Source organism: Vicugna pacos, chromosome 3, assembly GCF_048564905.1.
Source record: "Vicugna pacos chromosome 3, VicPac4, whole genome shotgun sequence".
Taxonomy (NCBI): Eukaryota; Metazoa; Chordata; class Mammalia; order Artiodactyla; family Camelidae; genus Vicugna; species Vicugna pacos.
Window position 1 is genome coordinate 61591166 of NC_132989.1, and position 14604 is coordinate 61605769.

The 14604-nt window shown below is 37.3% G+C and overlaps 1 long non-coding RNA gene across 1 annotated transcript in view; it reads right to left on the reverse strand.

Annotated features, from left to right (window-relative positions):
* LOC107034348 (uncharacterized) overlaps positions 1-14604 on the reverse strand; it is a 128855-nt gene that overhangs the window by 17743 nt on the left and 96508 nt on the right. The window contains exon 6 of the long non-coding RNA XR_012071339.1: positions 9375-9546. This is a non-coding gene — a long non-coding RNA (uncharacterized lncRNA). The remainder of the gene's footprint in view (positions 1-9374; positions 9547-14604) is intronic.

Here is a 14604-nt window from a genome sequence, read left to right on the forward strand (position 1 = left end):
AGACTATGTTTTCCAAACACTTTGTCAAAAGCAAAGGAATACATTTATTTATTTTAAATTTGAGCCAAAATGTGATAATTTGTCATCATACAATTTTAAACTCTAATGTTCTTTTTTCCAAGAGCAGTGGTCTAATTTTAAGCAAGCTAGCAGGGAAAGGTAATTTCGGTCAGCCCCCATCTGTTGAAATTCGACTATCCTAAATAAGTAAGTGGTAAACTTCAGTAGGAGTTTGGCCCAGCTTATTATGAAAGTTGCTCCAGAGAAATGACCTTCGGTTTGCTGGAGTCCCCTCCCTCGGGTCATTCATTCAGCACACCAGTGAGAGCCTACTGTGTGTCAGGCACATAATAGTCTTCCCACGTGCATTCCTCATCACACACTAAAGTATCCAGTGACCCAAGCTTGGGACCACATTTCAGAGGCCAAATATCAACTCGCTCCTACAAATGGAAAAGAAAAGGAAGTCAGAGCTAGTAACCAGGAAAAAGTGTTCCATGCCAGTGATCGCAAGACCTCCTTCAGCTCCGCCCTCGCTTTCCTGAATTACGTACTTTCTATACCTAATTCCCTTCAGCCTCTGTAGGCTGCCTCCGTAGCCAGACAGATTTGGTTTTGAATGCTCACTTCTCCACTAGCCAGATGTGGAACCTGGCAAGTTTTTAAAACCTCTTGAAGCCTAAGCTTCTTCTCTAAGTTAGAAATAATAATATCCTACCCAAGGTTGCTGCGGGGATAAGATGAGATAATGTGAGTAAAGCTCTTAGTACTGCTTTGCAAATGATAAGCACTCAGGAGAGTGTAGCTTCCATTTAATCTTGCCATTAGCGGAGAACAGCGATGACAGATGAACTAAGATTTATCAGGTTCCTTGTACTCCTTGGGCAAAAAGAGGTTCGGGAAATTATCCTCTCTCCCTCCTCTCCCCACCCCCAACTCACTCAAGTTTCTTCTTTATGAATTTGAGAGCTAATTCTCTAATTTTTGTACCCTCTTTCCTTTCGTCTCCTCTTTCTAATTCTTCATGATTCAGTTTAGAATTGTCACTGTACATCAGCGTAACCGTCAACAAAGCAAAAGAGCAAAAGAAAAACAGTAAAAATTCAAATCACTAGCTGAAAGTAGTAAATATTCCTAAGTGGTGAAATTACGTGATAATTTTTACCTTCTTCACATATGCTTTTTTTTGTTTTCCAGACTTCTACATTAACATGTATTATTTTTATAAGAAGAAAAAAATGTACTTTAAAAAGTGTGTGTGTGTGTGTGTGTGTGTCTGTGTTGTAGCCAGAGGAATTTATATATTAAGCTCAGTTAAAGGTACGGTTGTAGGAGATTGTCTGAAATGACCAGAGCATGCATGAATACCAAAAGAAAACTATTTCAGCAAAAAGCTCAGGACTTAGAGTTAAAGACATTGATTTAAATCCTAGCACAACCATTTAGTAGCTGTATGACCTTAGTCACTTAATATAGCTAAGCCTCATTTCTCTCATCCATAAAATGGGGTAGTATTACCATTCTCCAGTGATTCCTTGAAGATTAAGTGAGATTGATGTGAAAAACGTATGATCTATGGTACGAGTGAGAGCTCAGCTGTATTAGTTGACTTATTACCTGAAGAGTATATAAATATTTTTTTAAAAGATTAACCAGAAAATTTAGACCAAAGCTTCTACACTAATTAAAATTATCTCATGCATTTGGATGTTCCATCCATACCTGAAATATAACATGGTAAAAACTAAACTTAATATTTTTCCACATAGTCCCTTCCCAAAGTAGCTCCTTTTCTTTTCTTTATTAGTACTGTTAATGAAAAAGATCCACTTTATAGTTCCCTATGCTAATAACATCAATTCATTCTGACTTCTGATTTTGCAATATTCAGTCTGTTCCTTGTTCCAGCTGAGGTTTCCACTGAAATACTGGTTTGATTTCACTCTTTTTCTAAACCTCAGCACTGCTGGCATTTTGGGCTGGGCTATTTTTGTTGTGGGGGTCTGTCCTGTGCATTGTAGGATGTTTAGTAGCATCCTTTGTCCTGGACCACATATTTTGTGATGACCAAAAATGTCCCTAGACATTGCCAAATGTCCCTGGGGAGGCAAAATCACTCCCAGTTGAAAATCACTGCTCCACTTTTCTCATGTCCCATAATAATAACCCTCTCCAGTTACACCATGTGGCGACATACTAATAATAGTATTGGCAACTTTAAAAAAACATTTACCCCCAGTTTAGTGTTTGAATCTAATTGTTACAATGAATCTCCAGTTTCCAGAGAGCTGTATAAGAGGATCAGAATATGTTGCATTCACATCTCAGATATTCCCTGAATTCCACAGGGTTTTGTGTTTGTCTGGTTTGAAGGTGTTCTGCATTATTAAGTGAAAACGTCTCCCGCATCACTAAACTCACTCTAGAAAGTAACCATTTTTTAAAAAATGGCCTCACTTGTTTATTTTATTTTGTTATGTTAATTGCATTCAATATGTAATTTTTTACATATTATCTTCTTGCTTATTTACATTAGAACACATATTGCAGCGGAGAAGGAAAATGCAATCTGTACCTGATACTGTCTGCAAACCACACCAACATATTCACTAATGTGTTCATTAAGTGTTAAATAAGGAAGTATTATGTGTTTTTTACTATCCATAAATCCTTAGTATATTATTATATAGATGTCTAAGAGTGTTTTAATGATGTTTAGGGGAACTGGGTGGGTTTTTTACATGTACTAAGAATGCATTATTGTTCTTCCCATTTAAAATAATAACATATTTGCTTTGCTACACAAAAATTTGCCTTCCCGTATGTTTTCAGAAGTGGATTACATTCAGATAACTAGGAATGCCTATAATTATATTCCTTGAGCATTTACTATGTTAGGCTTTGTGTTAAGTATTTCACATACATTCTCTCTTTAAAATAAACTGCCTTAAAATAGATAAACAGCAAGTTTATACTGTATAACATAGGGAACCATATTCAATATCTTGTAATAACCTATGGTGAAGAAGAATATGAGAATGAATGTATGTATGTTCCTATGTGACTGAAGCACAGTGCTGTACACCAGAAATTGACACAACATTGTAAACTGACTATGCTTCTGTAAAAATATATTTTAAAAATAAATAGATAAAATAAACTGCCTCAACAGAGGTACCTAGGAGAAAGAATAGAGAATGGATGTGGAAGAGAGGTAGAAGACTTCATTTTAAATTTTTAGAAAATATGTAAGTAATTCTGGTTCTTAATCCTGAGATGAGATAAAAATCCACTGTTCTCACTGTAAAGATAAGACATTCCCATCCCTCACTTTCCATTAACTGCTGCGTCCTCTGAATTCTGGCTTATGCTCCGCCATTGCATTAAAACTCTTATCAGTCATGTTCATCAACAGCCTCTTGTGGTAAACCCAATGGGTTTCAGTTCTTATCCTGTGTGACTTCTTGACTTTTTTCTTTTTAACACTTTTGATCATTTAGTCTTTTTAAAATATTCTATTCTCAAATATGTATCCTCATGCCAGATTTCTTGCCTGATCTGTAGACCCTGAATTTATTTGCACCCTGGACATCACAACTTAGATGTCTTATGGACACACCTATAATTCAGTTATTTGAAACTGAATTCATCACATCTCACTCCCCTAAAATTTGCTCTTCCTCCTGTGTTTCCCATTTCAATAAATGTGTTCATGATTACCTCCATTTCTTGAGGCAGAATTAAGGCATGATTCATGGATTTTCTCTCTCCTTTAGCTCTATTATCCAGCCAGTCATCAAATCCTGTTAATTCTGTCTCTTCAGTAGCTCTTAAACCCATCATGTTTCCAACCTCCAGCTACCATTTTAGTTCTGAATCTCATAATATTTTGACTATTTTATGCAGCAGTTTCCTAATTGGCCTTCCAGATGGACAACTACATACTAACATAAACTGTTTGTTTTCCTGAATTGATCAAATACACATGCTAACATAGATAAAGGAGGATGCTTGACATAGTTCTCAGACCATGCAGAACATGGGGCAGGTTCAGCAAGACTGCAGGAAGAAGGCAGTTGGAGGAACCAATAAAGAACAAGCAGGTGTTATGTTCAGGGGGATGATGGAGAGCAGCTAAAAATGATTACCAAGAATCATACAGGAAATGCCAAAGACTGAGGTAAGAACAAGAACCAAGGATTGGCAACTATTGAAACAAACCAAGTGGCAGTAGCAGGATTCATAGGATTCTACAGAATATCTTATTTCTTACACAGACCATTTTTAATGGACCAGGTGTATACTTGCTGCTATTTGCATAATGGCATCTTAAAAGATGTCATGTAGCATCTTTCTTGAGATACATGGTCTCAAGAAGTGGGGGTAAAACATTTCAGCTGTGTATCAAAGTAGGAGATTGCTGAATTGAGCCAATGGTTAAAAAAGGGAATGACTGAGTTAGTTATTTGGGGTAAAGGTAATATTTATGTCTAATTGTATGTCTTTTGCATCTTCCCTTCCTCAACTTCATTCTAGGATTCCTTAATTCAGAGAACTGCCTTTAACCCATATCCCTCTGTCTCTGCTCATAATACCTGCTTAGGCTACATCAGGCTTCTCCATAGTATAATTTTGATTACTTTGAAGCAGGATTCTGTACAATTTGTTCTCGCCACTTACAATGGTATTAGAGAAATGTTGACATGATATGTTGATCTTTGGATAGAACAGTAAATAAGCTATAAAAATAATTAATTACAGATAAATAATGTATAGCAAAGGATATCATTTTAGCTAAAATATATATATGGAACTTGGAATATTCTAAAATACTCCAATAACTTTCCTTGGATGTAGATTAAAATAATATTTTGTTTTCCAATCAACATCAATTTCTTGCAAATAGTTTACATGCTCTGGGTTTAAGAAAAATTACCTTCTCTTAATTTTGTATTTTGTAAAAATTTTAGTGAAAGTAGGTAAAATTATTTATTGTCTATCCAAATGTTAAAGATCTATATAATTAAAAATTTGAGATCATATTCCTTGAATAGTTGATAAATAAAAGCAATGAACAAAGCAGAATTTGGAAATTGTATTGATGTTTCCAATTTTATGAAATTTAACCTAATGAAGGCAAAATAAACATGGAGATCTGCAAGGTCTGTTTAGCTCTTCATTCTGAAATGCTAAATATTTTTATTTCTTTTAAAACTGATTTTGTGAGTTCCATTGTCCTTAGGGGTGATTCTGAATGCTATCTTTCTAAAGATGAAGAGTTAAGGAATGGATTGTATGAAATGATAATAGTAAAGAGTAATTAATAATGATTATAATAGCCATTAATTAATAAACCCATTATAATTACTTATTACAGTGATTTCAAAAAATGACTTTATATTAATGGATCAATGAGAGAAAAAGGAGAGTCTTTAAGTTTCCAGGAGAGCAGGTGTGTGGAAAGTTAATAGAGGATAGAGCTTGTTAAAGCTATCGTCTGAATGGCTTGTCCTTAGACATTTTTCACATATCTTCTGAGAAGACAGGATTTTTTTTTTCTCCTAAGACTCTCCATGTCCAAATGGTTCAGTGCTGAAAAATTCTCTTAATATTTCCTCCTGCATACATCTCAAGGAGCAGCTTGTTGATCCCACCTGATGATCTGATTTCCGGTGAACTGAAAAAGCATATCTGCACAAACAATGAAGGCTCTGAATCAACCACTGTGTCTCTGGCTGATACAGCTATAATACATCAGTTTCTAGTGTCACATTGTCTCCTGTACAACCATCTCACATTTTTATCATACTTTATAGCTTGAAAGGGATTTCATGCATATTCTAACATTGGGTTCTGAAGAAAATCCCATGAGATGGGTAGGGCAGATTTTTGCCAAGATATACAGATAGAAAAACATAGACATTTGGAACGTGGCCATGAAGTATGATAAATATGAGGCCAAGTTAGATCTCCCTTCTAGTAAGGAGTGTGGCACAGATGGGAAGTTGACTGAGCAAGCATCTCAACCGCAGGAAGACACAGTTGAACACCTAGAGATGATTGCACAAAGAGAAGTCAGCTTTTTCAATGATCCTCATCTCAATACCAAAAGATCCTTTGTGTTTTTCTAGCAAGAGTCCCCAGTTCCAGGACCCGAGGTTTCCCCTCTACGTATTGGCTTCAAAACAGCTTGATTTGGATCCCTTCCCCAGTAGTCTGAACAGAAAGGAAGTGTACTCATCTCATTAGATTATATGGAACATAGAAATCAGGTCGGGGGATGCAGTGGTGGAGCCTCCTAAAAACCTAAGTTTCTTTATCACTGAACTGGTCCTGGTTAAAGCTAACATTTTCTACTAAGCGGTAACAAACAAACAAACAAACAAAAAATCTCACAGACACTGTAGAGAGACAGTTGATGTATCTGAAGAGCTCTTTTAACCCTAAAGATGGTCAAGAAACAGTGAGGGGAGTTGGGTAAAGCAACTGCATCTTCAGAGTTAAGGCAATGTCTTGGTCACTGACTGATACTAACAACAGCAGGAAAAAAGTCATTGGCAAGATAATGAGAGAAGGAAAGAGGAAGGAAAGGATACTCAAAAAATAAAAATAGGAGACACGGACAAAGTACAAAGCTGAACTTACTTTTTTTCCATTTTGAAAAACTATCCAGAAAAAAATGATAATCATAGCTATTACATATAGGTTTAAAATTCAGGAATTAATTATATACCAATATAAGATAAGGTATAAGTTTATGTCCAAGATCAATAGCACGTTTTTCTTTATGCAAATCTTATTTCTGAAATCTAACAAGAGGCATGAGGATTGACCCTGGCAAAAAGAAGGACACAGTTCCTTTCTTCTTTTTTTTGTTCTCTTCCCTTGTGATTCGGTCACTATCTTTAGTGTTGTTTGGATTCCTTTTTCTTTTTTTGTTTGTATACCTATTACAGACTTCTGGTTTGCAGTTACCATGAGGTTTTTGTATAGCAGTCTCTCTTTCTCTATATGATTCCTTTAAGTTGCTGATCACTTAATTTCAGACGCATTTTAAAAACCTGCATTGGAGCTCAGAGCATAGCTCAGTGGTAGAGGGCATGCTCAGCATGCACGAGGTCCTGGGTTCAATCCCCAGTACCTCCATTTAAAAAAACAAAACAAAAAACCTGTGTCTGTACTCTCTTCCCATGACGATTATTGTCTTTGAGATCATATTTTACCTGTAATTGTTTTGTATACCCCTTAACTGCTTATTGTGGATATAGAATACATTTGTCTTTTAACCTCCCTACTAGCTTTGTGTGTGGATGGTTTCCTACCTTTACTGCATGTTTGCTTTTGCTGGTGAGCTCTTTCATTTCATAATTTTCTTGTTTCTAGGTGGCCTTTTCTTTTTTCGCCTGTACAAGTTCCTTTAACATTTGTTATAAAGCTGGTTTGGTGGTGCTGAATTCTTTTAGCTTTTGCTTGTCTGTAAAGCTTTTGATTTCTCTATCAAGTCTGAAGGAGGGCCTTGCTTCGTAGGGTATTCTTGGTTGTAAGTTTTCCCCCTTTCATGACGTCAACATATTGTGCCACTCCCTTCTGGCCTGCAGAGTTTCTGCTGAAAAATCAGCTGATAGACTGATGAGTGTTCTCTTGTGTGTCCTTTGTTGCTTTTCCCTTGCTGTTTTTAATATTCTCTTTATTTTTAATTTTTGTCATTTTAATTACAATGTGCCTTAGTGTGTCCCTTTGTTGGTTAATCCTATATGGGACTCTCTGCATTTCCTGGAGTTTGGTGTCTGTTTCCTTTCCCAGGTTAGGGAAGTTTTCAGCTATTAGATTTTCATATATATTCTCAGCCCCTTTCTCTGTCTCTTCTCCTTCTGGGACCCATAATGGAAATAGTAGTGCAGTTGGTGTTGTATCAAAGGTCTCTTAAACTGCCCTTGTTTCTTTTTATTCTTTTTTCTTTTTTCTGTTTCGTGGCCATGATTTCCACTACTCTGTCTTCCAGCTCACTTGTCTGTTCCTCTATATCATTTAGTCTACTATTGCTTTCTTCTAGTGTTTTTTCCATTTCACTTATTGTATTCTTCATCTCTGGTTGTTCTTTATATTTTCTAACTCTTTATTGAAAACGTCTAGCTTCTTGTTCTGTGCATTCATTCTTCTCCCGAGTTCTTTCATCATCTTTGCAGTCATTGCTCTGAATTCTTTCTCAGGGAGATTGCCTGTCTCCGCCTCACTTAGTTCTTTCTTCTTGGGTTTTATCTTGTTCCTTTGTCTGGAACATGTTCCTCTGCCACCTCATTTTGTCTAAGTTGCTATTCGTATTTTTATGTATGTGGTAGGTTAGTTACGTTTCTCGACCTTGGAGAAGTAACCTTCTGTAGGAGATGTCCTATGGGTGCCAGCAATGCCCTCCCCTCTCACCACCCAAGCTATGTGTTCTAGGGATTCTCCCTAAGAGGGCTGCATGGGTCCTTCTGTTGTGGCAGGCTGGCTATGTGGGCAGTCTGGTAGGCTTGGTTGGTCCCTGGCTCAGCTGGCTGCCAGGCCCTGCCTTGTGTGGATGCTGCTGGCTGCTGGTTAGTGGGGCCTGGTCACAAGGCGGCTAAATGCAGAACCCTGGGGGCGCAGGGCTTGTGCTGGCTCACTGATGGGCAGAGTCAATGTCAGGAAGACTCTGGGGCTGTTGCCCACCCACTGACAAGTAAAGCCAGGCCCTGAGGTAGTGCTGGACTATTGGCAGGCAGAGCTGGGTCCTGGAGTCTGGCTGTAGGGCCCAGGGTTCCCAGAGCTGATGACAGATTGCTGGTGGAGGGTCCTGGCTCCTGACACAGTTGAGTATGGGGTCTGGGGTGTTCCAAAGCTTGTGTTGGCCTGCTAGTGGGCAGGGCCAGGGCCCAGCTGATCTCAGGGCCCAGCTTGTATCAGGTTAGGGTCTGGCTGTAGGCAGGTTGGACCCACAGGCTGCAAGATTGTAGTTTTCTTGTGTCTGATGTCTGCCTTCTGGTGAGTGAGACTGGTCTAGAGGCTACAGCAGGCTCCCCAGACGGCAGGGCTGGTGCCTGCCCACGGGTGAATGGAGCTGGGTCTTGGCCATCTTGTGGGCAGAGTCATAGGTAGAGGCCTGTCTGGGGCAGCTGTGAGCTCAGGAAGTCTTTAGGCAGCCTGTCTGCTGATGAGTGGGGCTCTGTCCCCTCCCAGTTAGTTGTTTAGCCTGAGGCATCCCAGCACTGGTGCCTATAGGCAGTAGGGTGGGGCAAGGCCTTGGTGCTAATGAGCTAGAGAGTGGGTCCCATGATGGTGCCTGCCAGCTTCCCAAATATGGCTGCTGCCAGTGTCTCTGGCCCCAGGGTGAGTTGTGAGTCCACCCCTCCTACCTGTCTCTCTGTAGTTTCTTCTTTATGTCTTGAGTTGTAGAAGATTTTTTCTGGTAGGTGTGGGTTTTGGTCTTTCTTATCCATGGTTGTTCTGCAGATAGTCATGGCTTTGGTTTGCTTACAAGAGGAGGTGAGCCCAGGGTCTTTCTACTTCACCATCTTGGCCAATCTGCTGATGGTATCAGATGGACGTTGTTAAAAACTGAAATGTACCTAAGTCTCTATTAACACATTTTAATATATCTCTAAAATCAGAATAATAAATCATAATATGACAAGATGGAAAAACGTTTGCATTTCAGGTCATGTAAGACATGTGTATTCCTGCATTCAGTTATACATTCTACTTGCTGAATAGGTTTCAGTTTCAATTTCATTGACATATGTTTTGATAAACATAAAGTTTTAAGCATGTTCTTTTAGTAAAATGTCAATTTGCACGTATATTCAATTTGCTTCTAGTCTTTTTACCCATATGTTTATTGACTTTTAGCTGAGTCCCTGAGGTTCTTAAAAATTATGTAGGGCTATTTTCCCTTTGTCCCTGAGATTGGCACTGATCTAACTCAAGTTGTGCATTTAAAATGTTGTAAGTAAATAAACACAATATACACTATAATAAAAATAGAAAAATAAAAATAACAACCTGGAGTTATCTCAGTATTTTACTCTGTATGACACAAGGTACCCTGACAGGTAACTTAGTCACCTTCCATTCCAGAATGGAGTTGCAATGTAGTGATTTTGCACCTTATTGTGGATTTTAATAAATTTTTGCTGAAGCAAATTGGAGTTGATCGGCTCACATAGTGATACCTACTTGAGGCAGATCTATTCAGATAATTTTGCTATTTTGCTAACAATATCCCTCCCATTTGCCTCCTCATTCCATTTTTATCACACACAAAGTAGTAAAGAAAGGGAAGAGAAAACTTTGGAGATGTTGTGACAAAACACAATTGTGAAATGGAAATGCTTACTAGTTGGACCCTATTTTTTCCAGAAGGAAGTACCTTTCAGTTTACCTCTACCTTGAACAATTGTCCTGAGTGTTGATTTAGTCACCTGCCCTCAGTCACACAGTTTGTAGAAACACTAGAGACAAAATCCAAAATGTGTTGTGCTCACCTCATTTAGGACTATCTCTGTTTTTAACAGAAAAGAATGGAAAATGACTTTGAATTAAAACAGGGATCATAAACATCAGCAAGGAACTGAAAAGGGCAGTCTCACTCCCCAAATTCTTTATGGTCAACTATACGTGGTCATAAGGACCTAGAGAATTCTGAAATGTACTGTCTGAATTTTTTTTTTAATGGCTAGCATCCATTCTGATTGGTTTTTATGTCCATTCTAATTGGTCTATTTATTTTTGACAGCTTTATTGAGATAAAATTGATATATAACACACTGCTCATATGTAATTGTGTATTTTTCAAAAGTTTTTCCTATGTCTTCACCTGTGAAAACCATTACCACAATCAAGACACGTAACATATCCATCACCCCCCGAAGTTTGCTCACGTTTTTGTAACTCCTGCCTCCTGATCCTTCCTCTAGACAATGACTGGTCTGCTTTCTGTCACTATACATTAGTTTGAATTTCCTAGACTATTATATAAATGTGTGTACTCTTTTTTTGGTGTTGCTTCTTTCACTCAGCATTGTTTTGTTGAGCTTCTTCCATGTTATAAAATGTATCGATGGTTCTTTTTTTTTTTGTATTGTTGAGTACTATTCCATTCTTTGACTATACTACAGCTTGTCTATCCATTCACCTGTTTATGGACAGCTGTCTAAATCTTTAGGGTTATTGGAGCTACACAGGTTTGAGCTTTTTTTAGACAGATGTGCAGTTATGATTGCATTTTGCCTATGTTTCTAAGCCTGGTTAGCAGATCATCATAATGTAACTCTTAAAAGAAGTATTTCTGTTTTACAAATGATAAAACACCAACATCTCAGGATTGGTAACCTATTACACTTTTTTCTTTAACTTAGGCTTGGTCTATATATTAAAACAACTGGTCATCTCAGTGGACAAAGTGTCTGATTAACCTGGGTAATCAAATCAGCTGATTAATAATCAAAATGGCTGATCTGAGAGCCTTGAGAACAAATATAGCTTTCTGCTGAGTTTCACTGATTCTTTACTAACTCACTCTTTTGTTTCTATTTGTTGGAGGAACTTATCTAAAACACACGATTATTAACCTTTTTTTAATAAAAATTAATTACTGCCTTATATCTATAAGCAAGTCAAGAATAAAAGATACATTTCATTGGGGGAAAATTCCACTTTATTTTATAATTTTAAGAAGTCTTTTAAAAACTAAGAATGGAATTTTTTGAAATTTGAAAAATCCATTGATATTTTTTCAATCGGTTGAGGGTATAGGGAAATGATGGGGCAGTTTAATAATTTCATTGATTGGCACTATGGGAATATACTCATATTTCACAGGTATACCATTAATAATGCCCAATCCTGCAGTCCCTTTTCATGCAGAACTCCCACTGGGATTACCACATGAGAAAGAAATGTAGGATGAAACCCGATTATTATAATTCACACGACTAATTACGACTTTGAGTTTTCCTGGATAAGCTAATTCCTTCTGTGCCCTGGGATCAGTAAGCAGGAATGCAGTCTCACAAGGACTTCACTGCATTTAACAGTACGTATATTTATAAATAAGCCCAGAGACGTTAAACAGTCCTTGAGCTCTCTGTTACTTTCTCTGCATTTTGTTTTTAAAGTAACAAAAAATTTTAAATATAAGAGAATTCCACAGGTGTTGTGGTACTAAAAAAATAAAAGTAAAAAATAAGGCACACACCAATCACGTATTTTTGGGTTCTGACTCATTTGTTTTAAATAGAATGTTTATTTTTATTGGCATCACTGGTGAATAAGACTAAAGAGGGACATGGGAAAGCAAGGATTAAAGAGGACTTGAAAGAAAGGAGAACCATAGACAAATAAGAGTTGGAAGGAAAAGAGAGAAAGAGAAGGACTGCTGTAAGATAAAAGAAGACTGGCAGGAGGGGCTCTGCTTAATTTTCTTTTTTCTTTTTTTTTTTGTGGAGAGCTTTGTGAGTGGCATAAAATGATTAGATATTCTTGAATGATTTGAAATCTGTGTTTGATTTTTTTTTTTTTTTTTGGTGTGACAAATCTCACCAACACTGATTCCGGAGTTTTTTATGATGCCACTATAAACAAATCCCTCCAACAGCCTTTCTTATTCAGGCGCCCATTGTACATCTATCTGAGAGGGAGTTTCTTTGTGTACTGAGTAATTTCCATGTTGTGAGGTTTCTTGTCTTCAGTTACCTCCAGTTTTGTGCTTTAGTCAGAAAACTCACATAGCATTCAAAAAAGAAAACTCAAAGCAACGTAGACTTTTGTGCCTTTTACAAAGAATTAGGGCTATGTGCCCTGCCAATATAGCAATATATTATATAAGGTCAATACTCCTTTTCACATGCCTCTAATACAGATGCATTTTATGAGGTAGAACAGCAAACACTGAATCACTCTAGTAGAGATACACAAAACAAGTAATTATCGCTAGTTGCAGAAAAATAATTATGCGGTTATGTGCTGAAAACCAGTTTTTAACTAGGAGGAGAAATTCTACCAAAAAAGCACGTGGAAAGGCTAAATGTTGTGCTCTGGAAAAATAACCCATTCTACAAAACTTCCTAATGCAGCTATATCATCCAGAAGAGGTACCATACTTCTTATTTTTTTTTAAAGTAATAGCACACTGCACACTGGATGTAATACACAATGCTCATATACAAGGCACATACAATTATTGCCATTTTCAGTTGATTTTCTGTCAAAGTGACCATTTTCCTCTATTATCAATTCATTTAATACTTCAGCAAAAACACCTTTTTTTGGTCATTTAATGCTTACCAGGTTATTCTTGATTATGATCCAGTGGACACTTAAGGATCACTGGCAGGTCTTAGTTGGAGTCAGATTACTATCATAAATGCTACTGCGTAGCCGCTGTGTCTAAAATGTATAAAATAGCATTTAGCCCACGGAAAAAAAGGCAATAGGGCTTTATTTGTAATGCAGCATATTTTCTTTACATTATATACGGCATCTGTGAAATGTGGACATTTCTAGAGAAGGTATTTATCTCACATATCTACAGCAAGTTCCCTCTGCTCTTACCGGTACCTAGCCCACATTGAAGCCAAGAGGATTTTGCTTCCTTGCTGTTAAGCATGGCTGTTCTGGGCCTTTTAACTAAATCCACCACCAAGAATGAACTTAGAGCAGAAACAGCAAGTACAGCTACATTTAGGCTTATATCAGCATTTCTGTTTAACACACTTTAAAACTTTATTTAAGTAATGTGGAGGTTCTGACATGACGTGACAAAACCCAAGCATGTGAGCTGGATGAAACTATCTTTAGCCAGGATTCCTGGGCCAACCTAGTCAAGTATCTGGGCTAAAGAGAGAGGCTCAGCTTTGCCTCTGAATTTTCAGGAGTGTGGAGGCTCTTTTTAAAGTCTTTGTTTTATTAAACAGATCTTATCGACACACTGTAATGGCATCTGTGGCCAGCAAACAAGCCTGTGAAGCTTGAGGAAGTTTCCACCCTAATCCTTTCAATTTCTTCTCGCTGCTTCGTCCCCTGTCCCCAGCCCCCAGCCCCACAGTTGCAAACTGGACTCTACACCGCTAAAAATGAAAAGAATAAACAAACAAGACTTCCAATTTCTATAGTTGGGTTCAAGTGAAATGTAACTTTTCTGAGCAAAGCTCTGAAATTGGTTTAGTAATTTGGGGCTAGAAAAGAATTGGTCAGGGTAGAACCCTTAAAAATCCACTTTCTAATATGATGACGAATACAAACAAATGACAAATGAATCTACATTTAGCATATCTGTATACATATATCTACATAAAATATAGAAACCTTGGTGCACTTAACAAGGGCTCGATATTCATTTTAGTGTATTTATTACTGCTGATATCTTTGGGGCACTTACCAATTGTAAATCTATCTCATTTCTTAATCTGTTCTAGAGTTTGATAGTAAATACACAAGTTAGTGTGATATATTTCACTGCTGTTAATAATAAATTACTGCATACCATATTTTAAATGTTTTAGTAGACTAATAGTTTCTCTCAACAACTTTAACAATACAGTATAACTGTAAATTCTCAAATTGCATATATTGGATTCCTAATAGACA